This window comes from Octodon degus, unplaced genomic scaffold (assembly GCF_000260255.1).
Source record: "Octodon degus isolate 3935 unplaced genomic scaffold, OctDeg1.0 scaffold00189, whole genome shotgun sequence".
NCBI lineage: Eukaryota > Metazoa > Chordata > Mammalia > Rodentia > Octodontidae > Octodon > Octodon degus.
In genome coordinates, this window is record NW_004524765.1 from 3,004,281 (window position 1) to 3,011,463 (window position 7,183).

A 7,183-nucleotide genomic window follows, 5' to 3' on the forward strand; every position below is an offset into this window, starting at 1 on the left:
CTTCCTTCCTTCCTTTCTCTCTTTCTTCCTTCCCTCCTTCCTTCTTTTCTCTCTCTCTCATTCATTATTTATTTATATGCTTGGTACTGGGTCTCACTGTGCAGCTCAGACTCATAGTGATCCTTCTGTTTTCAGCCTCACTAGCACTGGTATTATAAGCATGGGCCACTGTACCTGGACACTTTGGAGAGCTCAGCCCCAGGGTTTGGGCTGGCATGCCATGTGGTGCCATGGATTGACCCCTGGGTCCTGCCCTTCCCTAAGTTTGCCCTTATCTTGCTGAGATATCTTGCTGGCCCCAAATAGATGATCTTATGAGGCACTTGAAGCACCTAGAAAAAGAAAAGGAAGTCAATCCCAAAGTCCAGGGAATGCAGAATATTGTAAAAGCACAGCAGAAATTGATGCAACAAAAACAAAGAAAATCATAAAAAAAATAAATGAGTCAAAAATATGGCTCTTTGGAAGAGTAATTTTTTTTTTTTCAGAACCAGGGATTGAACTCAGGCCCTTGCACTTGCCAGCCAAGTGCTTATTTCTACTGAGCTATCTCCCCAACCCCTAAGAGTAAATAAAATTCATAAACCTTTAGCCAACCTTTTCAAAAAAGGTAAAGAAAAAAAATCCAAATTCACACAATAAGAAAAGAAAAGGGTGAAATCACTACAGACCCTAGAGAAATTCAGAAGATCATCAATACCTATTTCCAAAATGTTTACTTTCACAGGATGAATAATACAGAAAAACTGGGCAGATTCCTAGATACATATATAATGCCAAAACTGAGTCAAGAAGATATTTAGACTCTGAATAACTGAATAACAGGAAATAAAATTAAAAATATAATCAAATCCTACCAACAAACACACGTCCACATCCTGATGGATTCACAGCTCAATTCTATGAGAAGCTTAGAGAGGACCTAATGTTAACCCTCCCCAACTCTTTATTGAAATTGAGAGGGATGTTATTCTCCCAAACTTATTCTTGGAGGGAGACAGCTCAGTAGAATAAGTGCTTGCCTAGCAAGCGTAAAGGCCCGAGTTCAATCCCTGGCTCTGCCAAAAAAAATAAATAAATAAATACAAAAAGATAATAATAATAAACCATTCCCATGGGGGCCTGCCCCTTAGCTCAGTTCTTTAAGTGGCTGCTTCAACAAAGCAGTCAGGCTCAGGTTGCTGTGGTTTGATCCCCACAACACAAGCCAGCCAGTCATGCCTTGAAGGCATTCGGAGCAAAAAAAAACAACAACAACAACAACAAAACACTTCTTCCAAACTTATTCTTGGAGACAAGTATTACTCTGATAATAAAACCAGAGAAAGATACAACTAAAAAAGAGAACTACAGACCAATCTCTCTAATGAATACAGAGGTAAAAATCCTCAATAAAATGCTAGCAAACAGAATGTAGCAAATCATCAGGATTATATATCATGGCCATTGGGATTCACCCCCAAAATGCAGAGACAGTTCAATATACGCAAATCCATAAATATAATACACCAACACATCAATAGAAACAAAGACAAAAACCACATGATCATCCCACTAGACAGAGAAAAAGCCTTTTGACAAAGTGAAACATTCACTCATGATAAAAAAGAAAAGACCCTACAGAAAATTGGAGTATATGGTGTATATCTCAACCTGATGAAAGGCATGTATAAGAAACCAATAGCCACCATCACTCTAAATGGGCAAACCTGAAAGTCTTCATTTTAAAATCAAGAATAAGACAAGGATGTCCACTGTTTCCATTCCTATTCAATATAGCTCTGGAAACATTAGCCAGAGTGATTAGAGGAGAGAGAGAAATAAAGGAACAGTGATTGGAAGAGAAGTGTCAAAAAAGAATACACGATTATTCTGTTGTTTTCACTAGAAATTGAGGAGATGGAGCTCTAGTTTTGTTCTTTCAATTTGCTTAGCTTCTGCAACCCTCTTCATTTCTATATATTTGACATTCTGAATTTGCATTAGTTTCAGATGTTCTGGAGTTGCTTCTTCCTCATTGTCCTTAATAACATTAACTATATCCTGAGCTTAACCTGTTATTTTATTGTAGAATTCATCTGGATTTTTTCAAGAGCCTTTTTTGAAATTGCTTTGAGGAACGCTTGCTTTTTATGATAGTTATCTGCACAAAGCTTGTAATCTTTTTTTCTCCAATAGGCCCAGATGTTTTTGAAAGCCAGGCTGGCTTCACTTTCAGTATTCCTGCTGCTGGGACTTAGCCACCTTGTGAAAATCTGCTGCCATGTCTGCCTGCTGAGTACTACAGAAGCTTAGTGTTGAACATTGGGAAAAAGGAAGTAAAAGTTTTATACAGTGAAAATTATGGTGCTCTGAGAAAAGAGATGGAAGAGGATTTCAGAAAATGGAAAGATAGTCCTTGCTCCTGGACAGGAAGAACCAACACTGTGAAAATGAGTATATTCCCAGAGTATACTCATTTTTATACAGATTCAATGCAATCCTAGTTAAAATATCAGAGCATACATTCTTAAAATTCATCTGGAACCAGAAGAGATCCAGAATATCAAAAGCAATCCTGGGAAACAAAGGCAAGGCAGGAGGTATCACAATTCCTGACCTGAAATTATACTATAAAGCTACTGTAATGATATCAGCATGGTACTGGCATAGAAACAGACCTAAAGATCAATAGAACAGATTAGAAGATGCAAACACTACTGCAAACACACTCAGCCACCTTATCTTTGATAAAAGGGCCAAACATGTTCACTGAAAGATAGCCTCTATTATAAATGGTGCTGGAAAAACTGACTTCCCACATGCTGAAGGCTAAAATTATATTCATTTCTATCACCATGCAGAAAGCTACAGTCAAAATGGATCAAAGATTTAAACATTAAAACAGAAACACTAAATCTTCTGAAGGAAAATGTGAGTAGAAATCTTAAAGACATAGGGACAGATAGAGAGTTCGTGAACAAAAACCAAATTGCATGGGAACTACGTCAAAGAATCAACAAACTGGATCTTATCTTTTTGAAAACTTTCTGCACTTTGAAGGAAATCATCAATAGAGTAAAATGAAAACCCATGAACTGGGAAAAAATTATAGCTAACTGTCCTTATGTCAAAGGCCTTTGATTTAGAACATACAAAGAATTTAGAAAAATCAGTTCCCCCAGATTCAAAGATCCAACACTGAAATGGGCATTTGGAATGAATATACAATTCTCAAATGCAGGAATATAAATGGCAAGCAAATATATGAAAGACTGTTCGACATTATTGTTTATTTGAGAAATGCAAATTAGACCAACACTTAGATTCTGTCTCACCCCTGAAAGAATGGCTATGATCAAGAAGTCAGCCAATAACAAATGTTGGAGGGGCTGTGGGGGAAAAGGAACCCTATTCCACCATTGGGGGAGTGCAAACTTGTGCAACTACTGTGTAGATCAGTGTGGAGTTTCCTCAAGAACCAGGATTAGAGGTCCCATTCATTCCAGTTATTTCCCCTTCTGGGTATTTTTCTAGAAGATCTGAAAATACTACCACAGTGATACATGTGCACTCGTGTTTATAGCTGTGCAATTTGTTACAGTTAAATCTTGAGAGCAATGCAAATGCCCATTGTCTGAGGAATGGATAAAGAAGATGTGTATTTTTACACAATGAAGTATTATTCAGCTATAAAAACAGACAAATTTGACTCTATGGTGAATGGATGCAACTATAGATTATACTCAGGTGAAACAAATGAGACTCTCATGAACATTGTTTTGTTTTCTTATTGTGAGAAGGGAAAAATAAAATCTGATGGGTACCATGGATACTGGGAAACAGAATGAACTTGTTCAAAAGGAAGGAATTTCTTTTTTTCTTTCTTTTTTTTTTTTTTTTGGTGGAACTGGGGATTGAACTCAGACCCTTGCTCTTGCCAGGCAAGCGCTTATTCAACGGAGCTATCTCCCTGGCCCCAGGAATTCCTAATTTGAGAACAGGAGAGGGATTTTGGGAAAGACATATTTATGCAGATAAGAATTATGGTTTTTACAACTGTGCTGGTGAATTCTGCTGGTCTGGGGAAAGAAGAAATTAGTGCTCACTTCATTCTGTGTCTTGCTTTCAATTCTTTGACTTTTTAATTTCCTAATTTCTTATGTTTCTTCCAATTTTGCATCCATAAATTTGGTATTATAAACATCTAATTTGAAGACAACACTGTAATACAACCAATACCATGAAATTCATAATACTCTGTTTAGTGAAAGTCTGTGTCATTTGTAATTTTTCTGTTTTAAAACTATTTTGTAGTCTCTTTTAAAAATAAAATTAACAAAATAATAATAAATATAGAAAAGGACATTGATGGAAGGAAGAGGGAGGAAGAAGATAAATGAAAGCAATTCAGATGTGTTATGCGCATGTACCATCTTCCCACAAATAATGTAAATGTTATTACTACTTGTACCAATAAACAATGATCTGAAAAACATCAACAAAACATAGATAATAAAAAGAAATATACAATAAGTATGCAAGTGGCTCTTGTGCTCTGCTTTCCTCTGTGCTGCCTGCTGTTATTGCTGATGTCATGCTCATGTGTGTTTTGAAACCATGGAACTTCACCTATGAAAATCCCTTAGGCCTCCCACATGGGCCAACAACTGGTATAGTCAGGAAGATATTTTTTTTTCTACCTACTATATAACTTACTTTTTATTCAAAATATCTTGCACTCATGATGGATGTTTTTTGGGTTTGCCACACACCTTAATATTAGAGGTTAAATTACTTTATACATGCAAGTTATGTGAACAGTTTTCCCCACACAGAAACAGTGACTAGAGAAAGATGACATATCTTATGAATTAAGTGTTGTCTTTAATTGAAAAGTTAACAAACTGTCTAGTTACATTTCTCCCCCAAACCACAAACTTGGCAGTTACTAAGTCTCTAGGCAACATATTCAAAGCTGAGATTAAAAATTTTAAAACAAATCAAGTCCTCAGGTCCAACTAAGGGAGTCCTGCTACCTGCAGGCTAACCTGTACCAGTGATACTGCTTGACTCTAGGAGGCTGGAAGACATTCTAGACAACCCCACTTGGAACAGTTACTTCAAGTAGCCTTTTTCCAGTTTCCAACTTCTGAATAAAGATAGTATTTTGTTAACTCTACTGCAGAAAACTTTTGTAAGTTGTTTTATTTAAAATGCCAACTTTGAAAAGCTCACTAAAGTTAACTGGACAATAACCTATGCAGAAATCACTTTACAAAAAGAGGGAAAGCTCAAAATGTCAACTTTCTACAGAGAATCCACAGTTCAGTTTTATTCAGAGGAAAGAAAACCAGCAACTTTTGCTCAGACTAGAAGAAATTCAGCGATTGGTTTGGAATCTGTAATTCAAACTACACATGCAATGAAGACAATATTATGCTAATACAATTGTTTTGCTTCTGCATTTGTCTACTGTTTGTCTAATATTAACAATTATAAACAGAGCAGTGCAACTAGTATTTGGAACAATCCTTATAGTGTTACAGTGTCAGGCACAACATTTCACTTCTCTTCAAACCACTGGTTCTCCTTGCGTACCTGGGCTTCCTCCTCTTCAGTGAAGTCATTTTTGATATTAAAAGGCTTGTGAATCTTCTCAGGAGTTTTCCCCTTGATCATATTGGCAACAGTCTTGCATGTAACATCAAGCAAGCCTTTGATGTCTAGGTAGTTTGCTGCCAGAATAAGTTCAAAAAGGGTTCCTTGGTCAACTTTCAGGAATTCTGGGTCCCAAACAGGGATGTCATCTGTTCACTTTTCTTTGTTCTCATCATCCTCAGGAGGAGGAGGGTCATCCTTGTGGTGGGTACACCACTGAATGACCTTTTTTAATGTTGCTTCATTAACATTTGGTAGAGGAACTGGGTCATCATCTCCTTCATCATCCATTCCCAAGTCTTCCAACATGGTCTTGATTGTCACAGATTGTTTAGCGATTTCAACATCAACTTCAAATATCTCTCCACCAGAACTCTGCAACTTAATTGAAGGCATGGCATTTGGTCTCTAAAAGACGGTGGGCCCGAGGCGATGAGAGCACGAACTGAGTCCCACCAGTCGGAGAAAGGCGGCGGTGGACGAAGCCACTCAGTCAGCAAGATATTGAGGTGGTTTTTCCCACAATTACTGTAGAAATTGCACCAGAAGGTCAAGATGAATGCTAGGGGATGCCTGGTAAGAGACAGCAGTCCTCACCATGGTGGCCTGCAGTCATCTTCTTGGCAGTTTGCAAGTCCCTGAAGGATTGAGAAACTTCATTTGGTGCCCAAGGATGTCTTGCAAGCCTTGGAAATGATAGACAGGCTAATCTCTTCCTCTCTCCGTGAGACACCAGGGTGAGTGACTTGGCTGATTTTCACTTTCTTCTGCCAAGGAAATCAAGAGATAGAATGCCTTGTGTATCAAGTAGACCAGCTAAAGTGGATAGAAATGAGCAAAGGCTAAGTTTTATGGAGGTCATGTTGCCAAGAGAGGGAAGCACTCCTTTCTCCAAAAATGTCTCCAGAAGAATAAGTCTTTATGTGTAAGAAAGCCCTAGGAATAGCCCCTGGTTTTGCATACCATTGGTGAAGCAGCCATTCACCCAAAGGTGGAGGGCAAGGAACCCCTAGACCGGAGAGGAGGACTGAAAGAATTATATATCCCTACCCAGCACACAACATGCATGACCTACATGGTCATGGAGCTCCAGAGTTAAGCCCATTGGAGATATCCCAAGTAGCTAGCATAGCCAGCAGCTCCTCTGTGAGCCTAGATGAGGAACTGCTGACTGCACATATGAAGGACATGATCCTCTCAGTGGGACCAGCTGGCATATGCTGGTTGGCCCTTCTAGTGTCCTGGCAGCCCTTCTAATCACCTTTACAAATTGCCTGACCCATGTTGCTATGGATACCTTGGCCAGGCTGGAAGACATGAAAGTGAAGTGCTAAGGTAAGGTGAGATCTGCAAAAATCCTTTGGGTAAAAGGGAAAATGAAGAGGGTTTCTAGATTGTGGGGTCACTGATTGTCAGTTGGCACCTAATCTGCATGGACCTCTGGGCTGACAGCCTAGTCATAGATAAAAAGTTGGTGCTGTTACATTTTGGGCCTAAGTATCACCCCTCCAAGCTCCATTCAGTGGTGAATGGACCTATTTTG

The 7,183-nt window shown here is 38.6% G+C and overlaps 1 pseudogene; it reads right to left on the reverse strand.

The window, feature by feature from the left end:
• Nucleotides 1-5,169: 5,169 nt before the first annotated feature.
• LOC101566642 lies at nt 5,170-6,036 on the reverse strand (annotated as a pseudogene).
• Between the last annotated feature and the right edge of the window lie 1,147 nt (nt 6,037-7,183).